At 38.1% G+C, this 15,712-nt stretch overlaps 1 protein-coding gene across 2 annotated transcripts in view; it reads left to right on the forward strand.

Moving 5' to 3' along the window:
- ATRNL1 (attractin like 1) overlaps nucleotides 1-15,712 on the forward strand; it is a 432,362-nt gene that overhangs the window by 364,468 nt on the left and 52,182 nt on the right. The window lies entirely within an intron of this gene.

Below are 15,712 nucleotides of genomic sequence, written 5' to 3' on the forward strand. Positions count from 1 at the left end.
GTGCTGTGTGATGCAGCTTCTTAAAATCTTTGGATATTTGGAATTTTTAGAGAAATCATTGTAACCAAATATAGACAAAAATGATATAATCTTTTAGCCTTCATTCTTAAAAATGCCAAAAAAAAAAAAAAAAATTAAGCATGCAAAAATATTTCCCAAATCGTTATGTGCTGCAGAGATGTTGATGATGAAGGCATTGGATGCCTGAGTGCACTGGATATTAGAGAACCTTGGTACCAAACCTCAAAGAACTAGAAATACATGCTATGTAAAATCCCTCTTATTTATTGAATGCAACTCAGACAGGACAAATGGTGAATTTTTGATGGAAATTATAAAATTTGAGAATTTTAGAGTTTTCTGTTTTTCAGTTTAATCCTGTGCCATGCGCTCTGGGATGACCCTGCTTGAGCAGGACCTCACTATGGTCCCTTCCAACTTGGCCCAGTCTGTGATTATGCAGTTGAATTAACACAAAGTGGCTTTATAGTCAAATATATAAAAATAAAAAACAAAACCAAAAAACCCCAACAACCCCAACTTTTCTCTAAGAGGAAAAGTTTCAGATTTTTAAATTACTTCTTTTTCTTAAATGTGTAGTGCATTTAGAGTGGGTAATTTTGTGACGTCAGTTAGTTCTGTGCTTTCTTCAGCAGGACTTGCATAAGCTGTGACATTCAGGAATAATGTGGCCTTCCTAAAGTGCTATTCATTGAATTTTTTCATCTTTTCTATGTGTGTGAGCAAGAGTTTGGGAGGACTTGCATTACTCACAAATGAGCAATATATGAGTTATAGATCACACCAAACAATCATCAATAAAAGCTCTGTAGATCACATTGCCATACATTATGCATATGGTATATGTTTCACAGCAGCAAAAAATGGAAATTACAGACTGAGATATGGGTTTACTTCTCGTATGCTTAGATTATAAAGCTATTTCCTTCATTTGTATCAGCCTAAATACACAGACCCAAAGCAGGTGTTGTGTATCTTAGTGGAATGCTGTGAAAATCCCAATTTAGGTTATCCAGCCTTTTAATTTCCAGCTCCTAGGGCCATTAGGTAGGAGGCCCAAAAAGGCCCAAAAGTGCTCACTGGTGCTAAGTGAAATATACCATATATATGAGTGTATGTATCATGAGCTTTTAGATAGGTTCCAGATCTCTAAAACTGAGAAGTGCCTTGACATTTAGAGCTGGGAAAAACTGTTAGAAAACCTATTTAGATATTTCTAGAATCAGTCTATGTGTCCCAAAGAGGAGGTGTTTTTTGTCCTACAAGTGTGGAACAGGTGGACAGAGGTTCAGTGGATTATATCTGGCACAACAGCTGTGATGATGGTGTGTGTGGGATACAGGAGGGTGTTAATTTAATCATCTGCATGTACATGATAATGGGAAGGAGAGACATGATAGATGCAGTATTGAAGAGCTCTGGTAGCATGTTTTTAGATGATTTGATGAGTTTACTTTCAGAAGAATCTGGAAAATTGCAAAGACAAGATGTCTCATGTTACACAATCTGTTGCAATCAATGTGAAATGGATGTGCTATAACAAATCTGGATCTTGAAGGGAGATCACTGAGTCAGAGAAACATGGAACTGCAGAAAAAGGTTAGATCTGTGATTTGTGGTTCTGCTTTCTCCCTTCATAGATTTTTGTTTTCAACCTTTGGTGATTAGCAAGTTCATTTTATGTCTTTATTTTCTTTTCAGCTCCTAATGATCCTTCTCAGCTCCTAAAAACCATATAATAGGGACCTAATTACATACAAGTGCTGTTCAGAAAACAGTTCTATCAACTGGAGAATTAAAGACAAAATAGTTCTTTGAATGTGAGAGTCACAATGATCCCTTGCTGAAATGTTGGTGGAAAGCATAAAACGGTACCACTGAAATCTCAGTACTAAATCAAAATGAGTATGTGCCTCTAAAGTCATGTGTGCCAGCTTATGTGGATTCTGTCATGCTTCCTGCTCACTGGACGTGCTGTGGAAAAGCAGTCTCTTCTGTGTGTTTTGTGCCAGTGGTCCTGTATTTGTGGTCATCACACAAAATCTTTTTAGGTGTGGATTAACAGCAGTGTTGGTAATACCTGTAATTTATAGTCAGGTACTGAACAGGAGAGGGAGGGATGAGAAATAGATACGATGGCAGGACTGGAAGTGTCTCAGAGTAGCTGTAATCCCTTCCATGTGATTGAGTGGCATCCTTGATGGGCTTCTGTGTGGTAAAAATGAATAATGCCTGCTGACACAGGTCAGTGAGTTATCTGCTTGTAAGAACAGAGAAGATGGTTTCCTTTTGTGCTAGGAATTGCTCCTAAGCATGGGCAATAACAGTGTCTGTCTCTGTCGTGGCTGTGAGCAGCCCATAAGAAAACAGCTACGGGGTGTGCATCGAGTCTTTGTGAGCAGATGTGGTCCATAACAGCATGATGGGAATGGGATAGATGTAAATATAGGGTGCTTTAAGTATATAATACCAAATATATTATAAGAAAAAAGTGTATCCTTTTTGCACTGGCGTGTGAAGTATCCATGAGAGATACAGATTTATTAGGGAGCTTAGTTACCCTTCTTGAAGCTGGTGAGAAACTCCTGTGATCACTGTAGAGTGTACGAAGTGTTATACAGAATAAAGTCAGGGAGATGTGAGCTTTGAAAACAGTCTTAAACAAGACTAATATTGATTAAAAATCAAAAATATGAAAGAATTTTCTAGTGGTATTTGGTGTCCTGGATGACCAGGATCTTGGGAAATGCACAGAATAATGTGTTTTACTTTTTTGGGGGGGGAGGGGGACCCACTTTTTTTATCTGCAGATGTAATTTTATTTTTAAAGACTGGTTCTCATTTCATCACAGGAAATGTACGGTCTTCTCTATCCTGGCTTCTTACAGCTCTGGAATACATAACTCTTAGTCCTGCTAAAGCACCTGACACCTTCTGGGAGCAACAGACACCTGCAATTTTTAAAGCTTTCTCATAATAACAATGACTCAATTAGAGAGAATCCAGTGATCTGCAATCTAGACTGTGATTCACTTGTCTTTTTCCAATTACTTTCCGTATACTGAGAGAAGTCAAATATTTACAGCAGAGCTGAGGAGGTAGCAGGAGGCCCTTACCAGCCTTTGCTACCTCAGAAGAAATGCCTGAGCCCTGTTATTGAGCAAGGGTTTGTTTACAGATGGTTAATTAGGGACCTAACTGAATCTTTTAGAAGGACAGATGCAAGTTGATTAACATCTATATCATCTACATGAGTAGCCTTTAATAAGAAGGCTCTTACAAGAAAAAATAAAGCAATATATCCAATTAAAATCTTCAGCTTGCTCAGCAGTTCACAGAAAATTAGAAAACTCTGATGAACAAAAGCAGGGAAGCTGGAGGAAAATTATAACTATACAAAGAGGCCTTTTATGTGAACATTAAAAAAATGTTTAAAATATATAAAGAAAATATAAAAATAAACCTCAATATTATAAAGATTGAATGGCTGAAATGTTAATGATCCAAATTAAGTCTGTCATTATTAATATGTTCAGATACTTCTCTTAACTGAAGATTGCCCAAAGATAATTTTTTTCTTAAATGAAGAAAAATATTAATCTATGTTTTAAATTACATTACTTACGGTAAATTCATAGAAGTTTGAATAAAGACAAAACCAGTTGGAATGTGAAGGGCAAAGATTGCTTGAGCAAAGAGTGTTAGCTGATAAACAGACCAAAAAAGATGGTGTTTGGAATTGCAAATTTCTACACTAGGTGATTCTGCAAAAACAAGGACTTTACAACAATCAGAACTGGAAGTCATCCAGAAATGTCACAGCAGAAAATCAGGGACAAGGAAACTGGAGAGAGTAGAAACCATTCTGGCAATTTATGATCAAAGAGAACTAAAAGACATCTATTAAATTCTTAAATATATTGATGGCTCTAGAACCTTTTAGTGCAACTCATTTCAATAGACATTTGGGGAATTATGAGAAATTGCTCTGTCTGGGACTAAGGAGGTTTTTTTCATGAAGATTTTTCTTTCAAGGTCTTTGATGTAGCTTTTATTATGCTTAAATTATTATGCTCCAACCAACATATTCCAGAGATTTCTGATAGCATAGTAAGAAATAATGACAAGTTTTTTTGTGTAGGTGGCCTACCTGCACATATGTCCAATTCCATATGTTTGGGGAAAGTCACCTTAAGTCAGTGTGGCCTCGAATGGAGCTTGCTCACTTAAGCTGGGAAGTAGGAGGCAGTTGGATTTCTTACATGGCTGCTGTGATCCCTTGAGTGCCCCTGTGCAGGGGATCGGGCTTTGGCCACGTTAGGACCAGCCATCCATAATTCCCCCTCCATGGAGAAAGCACAACCCACTTCACAGACACGAAACCTTTTAATGTTCTGGGTATCCATGGATAACTGCCAGTGGAAAGACAGGTTGTGTGTTCTCTGGACCCTTAACCTTCCTGTAACCACAGTATTTAACTGCAGCACTTCCCTCTCTCGGCATTGCTCCACCAGGACATGAGCCATGACTTTATTGCATTCTCAGTATTCTGTCCCACACAGTCACATCCGAACTGTAGCCTTATCTTCATAAAGCATGCCTGCTTTGTCTGTGACCTTTATCCGGAATATCTTATGCCACGCACTTCTCACGCTTAAAATCTTTTATAAATATTTTTAATTTTATTATTATCTTCAGCACAATTGAGAGAGAACAAATCACCACGACTAAAACTCTTTAGCTGACTCTTTAGTTGTGCTCTTTTGTTCAGTGCTTTCCTGCTCTGGTGTGTTATAATTGATGCCAGTGGCACACACAGTCCCATACTTCTGTATATTCTTATGGAAATCTAATTGTGCTCTGATTGCATCGCTGTATTTTAAAACAGATTTGTTTTACAGTAATGAAAAGCAGGAATCCTTAATGTTACCTGAGTCAAGGCCAAGTTTTAAATTAAATTGTAAGCCCTGGATGGAACTGGTATTAGGGGAAAAATGTAACTGTCACACATCTCAAACTGAGAAATTTCTGAAATATTGGGGTTAAATTGTCCTATTTGAACAGAAAAACCATATAAAAAGTTAAAGAGGACTATCAACACATGGCAGTAAGCTGAGGATGAAAATGGCTTTGTGATTTTAGTTGTAATAATCAGAAGTTGTGATCATCCATACCTGTATTTTGAAACATTAGTATAAAAGGAGACAGAAGGGCCTCAGACAAAGAATATTCCCAGTGTCCACATGGTACATTCATCCTGTAATAAAATTCCTTCTAATTTCCTTGCATAGCCTTAAGTGCAGTTCTCCTTTCCCTGCGTTCTAAGAAGCCAGCTGCCCCTTCTTAACCTCTGTTTGCAGTTTGCCCTGTCCCCCATCTATGGGAGCTGAATTGTAGCAAGGGGGAGAGGTGGTTAAAATTCCAAGCACGGGGATTTCACCTGCTCCCTCCCACTGGCACAGGCCGTGGTGCCTCCACCTCGCCCAGCAGTGACATCCGTGCCCTGTCCCTGGGGATGCACTCGGAGCCAGGGGTGCTGCGGTGCTGGGGCCTCACTGTCCTCACTGGAACTGGGATCCCAACTTTCCCTCTTCCAGCACGATTAACAAGGACAGCAGCGAGCCTGAAGCTCGTGGTTATGATGTGACAGGCTGCGAGAGATGCCTTCGGAGTGACGCACCGGCCTCTCAAAGTCTGCTGAGGATGAAGAATGGTTTAATTGCTAAAGAGGCTGGGGCTGGCATTTAGTAACCACTGCTGGTTTTGTGCTGCTGATCTAACCACAGGAATTAGCAGTGGGTTCCTGTTTTTCACTGTTGCTGAACAGGGAAACACTGATTTGAGTGGCTGCCCACAGGAGGGGGGAAATGAAAGAGACAGGAGTTTAGTGCTGAATGGGTACAGTGTGTGTCATTTTCTGGATGGCTGGTACTGTGATACAGTCTCCTCTGACCTACAGAAACCCTGACTTATGGTCCCTGTTGAAAGCAAATAACCAGAAAGAAAATGTGTGCAGTTGAAAACTTACTGTGGGATGCAGCCTTAATGCAGAGCACTGTAGTTACAGCCCAGGGTAATAAAGGAGGGTTTGTTTGGAATATTTTACAAACCTTGGTTTCTATAGTAACAATCATCACGAATACTTTCAGCTTCAGAAATAACATCTGCTTGGTGACTGATCTCAAATCTCAACCCTTACTGAAGTAAATAACTTCCTGCTCCTTCTGCTTATTGTTAGCCAATGGCATTTGATACAGAGCATTTATTTCCATAGGACTGGGAAAGGTGTTGGGAAGGGGTGGGAAAAGGGAAGAGGAATCAGAAAATAATGGTAAAATGTGTTATCTGCTGCTTTATCCTTTAGTCACTGCTAAAATAAATCAGAGTTCACACAGAGCCTAAAAGTAAATGTGTTATACCGTTTTGTTGACTGATGTTCAGGACAAACATTCCTCTGCTTTAGTCTTGTCAGTGATTTAAAATTTATGCATAAACTTAGAGGAAGAAAAATCATTTGGTTAGATATGAAAAAGTATCAACAGAGTACAAATCTTAATGGAATGCAAAGCTCTTAAAGAAACTCCAATGAAAAGTTCACATATTTGTGAATTTTCAAGGAAACTCTTCCAAAAAGGTGGCCAGTCTGCTGTGAAAATGGTATTTCTTTTGAAGATAAGATTCTAAAATCATAATCACTGCTGCTAAATTTTGTAGTGTCAAATTTAAAGTGAGAACATTCTCTGAAGCAAGATAAACATTTTCATGCAGTAAGGATTGGGACTGTAGAATTTAATGTGAATCATGATTTTTGTTGTTGGTGACTGAGTACCACCTTAATGAAGAGAAGAATAAGTATATGACATAACTAGAAGTTCTGCTGTGCCATAGGAAATATGACTGGAACAGAAGGGTAACTTGAGCTGGACTACATTTCCACAGCACTCATTTTTATTTAGCAATGCCCACGAGCGTAAGCAAGCTTGGAATATGGTAACAAAAAACCCACAAACAAGCAAACAAACAAGCCAACAACAACAATGAAAAAAAACCAAACAAACCCAAACAAAAAACCCCCAACAACAACAACAAAACCACACCAAAACAAACAAACAAACAAACAAACCCCAAACAAACCAACAAAAAACCAACAAAGCAAAACCAAAACACCATCCCCCCCCCCCCCCAAAACCACAACCCCCCACCAAAAAGATCCATTTACTTTAATTTTAAATGGGGTTCAGCAAATACTTTATACTGTAGATTTATAGTGGCTTAGTAAAAATTATACATTTTTTAAATATTTTAAAGGAGCAGTCTTTTTCTTTTTTTTATAATAAAAAATCTGTCTCTTAAAAAAAAAAAAAAATCCATCAGATATGTTGAGCTAACATGAGTTACAAGATTAAATGGTTTCATTCATGCAAGTAATCATGTTTGCTTTAATGCAAAGTTTCTCCAAGCACTAATTCTCATGTGTCTAATTATTTGTCAGATTAGGTCCTGTAGCTTCCATTTTCTTTGGTGCATTTTTAGTGATATTCTGAACATGAGCACAGTAAGTGCTAACAATCTTGATGGGGAGCATCTTAGAAAGCAACATTAAGTGATAATACTTGAGCTCGAGTTTATTTGCAGGACTTTTCAAGGACGCTATTAATAAATGAATGCCATAGTGTCAGATTTGCAGCTGGGGTAAATCAAAACAGTTCTGCTGCTACTCGAGCGCTGTGCTGATTTAAGCAGCTGATATTTAGATTGGAATTAATTCATAAGATTAGACTGAAAAACTACTCAATTATGTTTTCACATTGGTGGATGGTCGGAGCTGGTGATGGGAGTCCTCAAGAGAGGAAAGTGAGACACATCTTGCAGCACCTTAGACAAGGTGTGGTTTGTGCTTTCACACTCCAGCCAACCTGCCCTCTCCCTTTTCCCCTTGCTGGCAGCAACCCCTGCCAGAGCAGTTTAACGCATGCTGCTGCTACCACCATGTAACTCAGCAAAACCAGGCTCCCTTTTGCTGCCATCTCATACCTTTTCCTTGGATAACAGGAATCTGTTCGTTATTGTTGCTCTTCCTGCTGCTGGAACAGCAACAGTCGGATCCACAATGTCCACGTGAAGTCACTGGGATGAAAAGTTCTATAGACTTTCAAATCTTAAACAGGGATCATTTGTTTCAGAATGGTTTTGGCTCTGGTGTACACACTTTACAGCTGTCCTTGGGCCATGGCAAGGACGATGAAAATAAAAGCTATGTCATGCTTTCAGACGTTTGTTTGTGTCCTCCCTACATTCCCTAGTCTGTGATCTGTGTAAGTTGTCATGATAGAAAGTAATTTGTTATTCTGGTGCCATTAACATTTTTTTCCTGCATTAAGAATATTGCCAAGTTTGCACTTTAATCCCTTCTGCTGACAGCTAGTTTTCACAATGTCTTGATTTAGTTCTCTTTTTTATTATTGCGATTCCAGGTAGAAATGTTTTAATTTATCATTCGCTGGGCATCCTGCATATGGCCAGGAGGTTAAAAAAGAACTAGAAAAGGCATTGCTGAGGAAAAGTTCACTAACACTGTATTTTGGATGACATACAGGGTACTATATTTTTTTTCCAATTTTGCAAGAAGCGCAAAATACAGCATAATCCTTTCAGGACACTTGCCTTTCCTAACCCTCATGTCTGGCACAGATCTCCTAAATGATGATCAAACCTTATCTTTTATGACTCTAGGGCACTGCAGAGCTACAGGAATAAGGTCTCTGCAGTCACAAAAAGCTAACTGTTAGTCAGAACTTCTGCCTTCTGTCTGAGTTTCATTGTCACAATGACAGATTGAAACTCTATGATCCCCTCCCCTGAGCAAAGGACAGCCCTTCTGGGTTCCTCATGGACATTTCAAAAGCCTTCACCTGGTTCATTTCGCTTGCTCCCTATGAAAGCAACCCGCGCTGTGCTCGCACTTAGCCCTGCCTGTTACCACAGCCACACTGTCAGCCTGCAAGTGAGGCAGGATTTAAATTGTGCCTTGTACTTTGTCTTTCCCAACCCTGGAAAGTTAGCAGTGGCTCTGGGGTGACCGTATGCTCTTCTATGGGCAGTCTAGGGTAAGATTAACCCAGTGTGGCTTTTGGGAGGGACTCTGCTCCTAAGTGATCAGCCCAGGCTCAAACAGTGAGGGACTGTCAGTCATTCATCACCAGGGAAATGAGTTTTCATAGAAGAGTCTTTAAGGCTGAATTGTAGAGGAATAATAGAATTCTCTACTTCTCATTTCTAATCCTTGGAGATCCAGTAGATATGCCCATCTGGGAAACAAATGCCCATTAGCATCACTTCAGTGCACAGCACCACTTTGACTTACAGGATGGCAGTCAGAAGAATTTACAGGAAGGTACCTGGGGATACATGATTCCTGGTGTATGCCACAGACACAGAGTCTCAGGTGCTTTTCCCAACAGGATCTATCTGGATGCTGCCAACATAAATTTCTTTTCACAAACTGGACGCTGTCACTGCCAGCCTTTAATCAGACTCGTAGAGCTTAATGGGGAATATTCTGGAAGCTCTAGGGGATATCTCTGGCAGTAATCCAGTAGAACTACTACACACACCATCCGCTCTAAGTTATGTTCAATATTTTCCATATTAACCTGGAATTACCCTCATTAATGGGCAAGACGTAATAGTAAAGTAAAACCAAGTTTATTTAACAGTATGAAGACACAGGGTACTGCTTACATGGGCACACAGATAAAGAAATGCAATCAATGTTCCTTGCAGCCACCTGATGTTTTAACTTAGCTTCAATGACTTGTGCTCTGTTCAGCCACTCATGAAACTCAGACAAATTCCAGGTTGATGCACACTGATGTCACAGTTCAGGAAAAGCAACCTCTAGGCAGTAGGACAAAAATTGAATAGCAAACTTGTTAGGGAGTTCTGTCTGGAAGCCTCATTGAAAATAAATGTATCTGCAGGTGTTTCTCATAGCTTGGTCTTAATAAATCAGTTTTAATCAGAATGTCAATTCATAACTCTCTTGCTAATGAAATGCTCCATGACAGAGTATTAAGTTCTGAAATTAAGCCCCTTACTAGATCAACTGAGAGTAACTTTGTTGCAAATAAACGTAGTTTTTATAATGGAAATATTACTTTTCTGAGCATAAACACTATAAGACTAATAAATAAATTTCAGATCAGTACAGAGCTAACAACCATATTGTACTTAGAAAAGACTGCATGAAAGAGTGCAGTCTATCATTGTTAGAGCGGAGACAGAGAAGCAAGACAATAAATCGAAGGGTAACAATGCAGTTTGTGCACTGGGGCCATAATAACAGCTTGGTAATCATAATGTATTCTATTTATTGTTCATTTCCACTGTTTTTCTTATGAAAAAAAATGTCCCAGCATAGTCTGAGATTTCCATTTCTATTTTGAAACAAGGAAATTAATGATTTGTGCTCTGCAAAAACAGTGGGGCAGAATTACAATGGAAAGATAATTTGCTGTTAGAAAAGCAATGAGAAATGTTAGTGCAATTTTGGTTGGGTTGTATTTAATTATCAATAAACCCGTTGATCTCAGCATTATTAGACATGGTAGAAATTTTCAGGGAAAACTTGTTCATTTTGAGGGGCTAGTGGGGTTGGTAGAGTCCTCCCTGTAAGTTGGTGCAGCTGGATGACTTGATCACAGAAGGAAGGTGGTTGCCTCAGGTCTCTTCCAGTATAGAATTATGAGATACAACAAAAAGTTCACCCAAAAGTTTTGCTGCTGTTGGTAATGTGGTTATGTACCTCCCATAGGTTAGTGGGACCTCATTAGCCAAAGCTAGAAATTACTTAGAAATCCTCAGGCAAAAGAAGGTGCAGTGCAGAAACTCAAAGTGCTGAGGACACTCGGGCTCTGGGCCATTCTTGCAGGTTTAAATGAGGTGAAGCTTTCCACTCACTAATTGCAAGAGAGGAACTTTATGTGATGTCTTCAGTAGATGCTCAGAATTTCTGTAAAGCCCTGGAGTCATATGAAGAACTGATGTTTCCTCTATCAGCCACAAGCAATGTTCAGTACTCCAGCCTTGTTTATTTATTCTGTTCCTGTGTTTCCTGAAGTATATTTCTCACTCACACAAATTATGTTTTGTGAAAGCTTTTTTTTCCTCTTCTTTTTTTTTTTTTTTTCTTTTTCTTTTTTTTCTTTTTTTCTTGTGTTTCACTATCATTAAAGCTCATTACTCATTGAATAAATCTGTGGAGAAAATTGTCAGAACTTGTGGGTGGGTGGGAAGCTCATACTCAAAAGTATGTTAATGAGCATTAGTTCATTAGTTCACCCAACATTTAGAATAGTAATGTGGTGTAGCACTGACACCAGTCTCCAGAACCAGCAATGCTGATGGCAGGCTTTGTTTCTGGCTAAGGTTCTGCCTTAGCTCCAGCACCCTGGAAATGTCAGGTTCTCCTTGGGGCAGCAGCAGGTGCTGTGATATTGGTGGGATTTTGCCGGGAGGAGCAGACAGTGCTGCTTCTTACATTACTGCTGGGTTTGATTCTCTTGGTAAATGGCCATGGAAAGAATCAGGCGGAGACAGGATGGAGGTTGTCTCCTGGTGGGCGTCTGCCATCTCCTTCTCCTGGAAGGATAGCTGCACAGGGGACAGGTGGAGTTTCTTCAGGAAAATGGCCAAAAAAGCCCCAGCCAAGTGACATTAGTGGAATTCTGATTTTGGGAGGGTGAATTTTCTTTTCTTTCTTAGCACTACTGAGAAGTCTGCCTTTACTGCACTGAAAATGGTCAGAACAATCACACCATTTGACACTTCATCTATAATTGTAGGTCGGAGAATTTTGCCTCAAACATTCATTTAGTAAAAGCAGAATAGGGTAACCAGGGTTCATCCTTGTACCATGAAAAGCAGAGTTAATCTCTGCTTTCAACTGTGTTTTAACAGAAAGTGGCCACAACTGCAATATAAAAACCTAATTCGATAAGAATGTTTTGAGAACAGCTACCTTGATCAAGCTCTTCATCCATGGCAGCTGCAGGAATGCCAGTGAATCCTGAGTGGGCATTGAAGAGAACAAAATGTGCCTGGCAGGTAGAGATGACTTTCAAATCTTGGGAAATTTTTAATGCTAATAGTAAGACTAGCAGGTTTTTGAGGCTTTTGGATTTGCATGTAGGCATCTTAATATGACCAAAATCGAACCTGGGTACTCAAGTGCATTTTGGAATCTGAGACTTGTGTATGCCAAGTAAATCAAGTGACTCAGAAAATAACCCAAGAATTTAGGAAAAGCACCAAAGGCTAAGAGCAAATGAAGATATGAATACTTGTAATATAACAGTCTGAATTTTGTGTTTCCTCCTTTTCTGCATCTCTTACCTCTTCAGAGGACACAGTCTTTTTATTTTTTTCATTTTTTGCCCTCCTCTGAAGTCTTGTGCATTAAAAATCCAGAAAAGTGGCTGTTTACATTCTGAGTCTGGTCCTAATCCTATTGCAATGACAGATTTGATTGTTTATTTGCTGAGGTATCTAGCTTAGTTGATGTGGAATTCACCAGATTAATGCTGTTGTAATAGTATGAATAAAAACTAAGTTTAAATTGACATAATTAATTAATACAATACAAAGTAAAATTCAGGTTGTGTTTTAAGAAGAAATGAAGTTTTATTTATAATTAATTCTAAGTACTACCAAGACCATTTTAGTTAGGAAACATCACAGTGATTAATGCATAGCTGTTTGCATTTTAATACTTGATTTATATATCAGATCTGTATTTGTGCACACTGTCAAACTTTATTCTGTTCCTGTCAAAATACTTATTGCTTCTGACAGGTGTAACATGCTCCCATTAATCCTTAATTCCTTGATTCAATTTTCTAATTGCTTTTTTGGCATGAGTTTGGAGCCATTTAGTCTTACGTGAAGTATTTGTCTTATGGTATTATAATGCACTTTTAAAAATTGGATGCATCTAACTTAGAATGTTGAAGAAAATATATAGAGGGATATTACTTAGTACTGAAAATCAAAAGTTTTATAGCACTTCTGAAAGGCACCACTTGTTGGAATACAGATGGAACCAAAACTCTTTATACTTTTCATCTTCCCATATTCACAGATACAAATCTTCCCATATTCATAGATACAAATCGGTGCTGAAGTTTCAGTGCATTTTGCCCAGGGAGCTGCTGAACACTTAAAGCAACTCCATGAGCATTCCCTGAGTCATTGTTCTGCTTTTCTCACCTCTTCAGGCCACTGCTCTCTGCTGCCCATCCCACCCAGCAAGGGGGACAGAATCCACAGAATTCCCAGCTTCTCCTTGCTCTGCACTCTTAAAGCTGATCCACTCTTGTATTCCCAAACAGATAAATATAATAATGCAGGATTTGCAGGGGTTTTCAACACTTTATTAAATATACTCACCTTTTTTGCTCCTTTCTTTTAATAAGGCATGAACACTGCCTTGTGTTTTTCTGCCAGCAATGGTAATATTGTCATCTGTCCTCTGGAGGAAAAAAAATAAGTCGTCCCAAATCTATTTTTTACAGAAACAGATCCAAAAGAATCTTCCCAAAGCTTGGTATTTCCTCATAGGCTCACCAGGCAGCTGAACTTTGCCTTTTTAGGACTTTCAGGAAAAGACTGTGAGAATGTAGAATCTTTTCTCTAATAAAAATCTAGCAACCCTTGAAGATGGCTCCTGATACTTATTTTCTGTGGATAAATGCCTGAATACACACTTAAATTGTGGATAAAACTTTACTATATTTTTTATTGCCTGATTTAATCCCTACCCTCTCTACTTATTTCTTCTTTCTATATCCTCTGCATTACTTTCGTTTTTCCTATCAATAATAATAATGTATGTTCTTTGATCCTTTTATTCCTTCATAGTTTTCTGCTACTTTCTTTTTCCCCTTCCCAGCTGACACCCCTCATTCACAGTGTGTGTAGAAAAGGGAATATGGGAGTAAAAGTTTATCAAAGAAATGTTTGTTTATTATGTCTTCCACTGATAAAGTTTTATTAATCTGTGATTGTCATTTGAGGTTTTGGCAAAATATGTAAGTCACTTTCTATACAAGGGGAAAAGAAAAAAATATAATTCCAGCAAGTAAATCATGGTAGCTTACTGCTTTGGGCAAACAAACTTGTGCCTTATCTCTTCCAAAAAACCCGTGGAAAATGCATGATAAATCGCACATTTCAGAGAACATGTTATGTCCCTGTGAAATAACTTTGATTCATGGTTATGTATTTATCTTTAAACAACTGACAAACCTTAGGCTGTCTAAATTATTATCATTTGCTCTATGCTGTGTTATTTTGCTAGGGAACCTGAAAGATGTGAGGTAAGATAAGGCATCTTGCTTTTGCCGTCATAATATTTTTATAAAGAGTAAATAAGCACAAAACTCTTACTGTATTTTATGTTTGGATGAAGTCCTTTGAAAGAGTATTTATCAGAAATCATTTCCTCCAATTGTGTTTTGAAGAGCATTAGTATAAACTTCAAACAGAGAAGGATGGGGCCTGTTGATCAAAGGGTTTGTATTACACAGCAAAAGAAAATATCTTGGATTTAAATCACTTGGATTTATAAGAAAGTAATCACCAAATTAAAAGTCATAGTGGTAAATTTGTTCCTTTCAGTTGTGCGTGTGCATAAAATGTTCTGTGTTATATTTTAAAATGAAGATTTTATTTTCTCTGTGTTTTCAAGCAGTTGTTTGATTTGCTGTTGTGACAAGTCAGAAATATTGACTTAAATGCTCTATTGCTTGCATTAGTAACACCAGCTGGAGCTTTTGGGGTTGTAGTTTTATATTTCATCATTTGGTAAAGGTTTTGGTGAATGTAAGTTGTCATTCCCTATGTCATGGCAATTTTAAATTAGATGTCACTGCTTACCCAAGTTCTTTAATGCTCTCACTTTAAAAGAATCTGCAGAAATACCTTTTAAATATACCCATGAAGTAAAAAAAAAACAAACCCAAAAAGGTATATTTATCTGTTTTTCACTGAGCAGTAATAAATGTTGGTTACTTGGAGGTAGAAAAATAGAAAATGACTATTGCTTTACATGATGGAAGTGCTTTTGTTTTCCTTGTATCAAGTACTTTGCAGTGTATTTAACTTGGCTAAACTATCATTTTTCTTAGAATACTAGAATCAGTTGACATTTATGTATACATTGCAAACTTTATGTAAATAGAAAGTTTTCTGGCTTTGAATTTTGAATCAAAATGTTGAACTCATATTTTGCCTTGGAACATGACAGACATTTAGAAAATTTACAAACAGAATAAGAAAGAAATGCTTATGCTGATTTTGACCCAGTGCTTTTACAAATATCTTTAGTTCTTGACTAAATGTTCAAGCTCTCAAAAGTGAAATTCATATCTCTGAGTGAACACAAAACTTGGAAACATGGAAATGTGGATACATTGTAAATTTTCATCTTAAAAGCTTATTATTCTATGCCTTTGTGGACTGCTTTGCTTTTTTTTCCCAGCTCGTATTATACTTGGTAAACCCAGAACAATGCGGTAGCAACCCTTTAGTTGAAAGCTAACTGCAAATTAAATTTATCTATATAGTTAATGAGAGTTTGGTAAGAGCACACACCCCCTGCCATCAACACTGCTGCTGTCATAGCTTTATATAA

Source organism: Hirundo rustica, chromosome 8 (assembly GCF_015227805.2).
Source record: "Hirundo rustica isolate bHirRus1 chromosome 8, bHirRus1.pri.v3, whole genome shotgun sequence".
Lineage (NCBI taxonomy): Eukaryota > Metazoa > Chordata > Aves > Passeriformes > Hirundinidae > Hirundo > Hirundo rustica.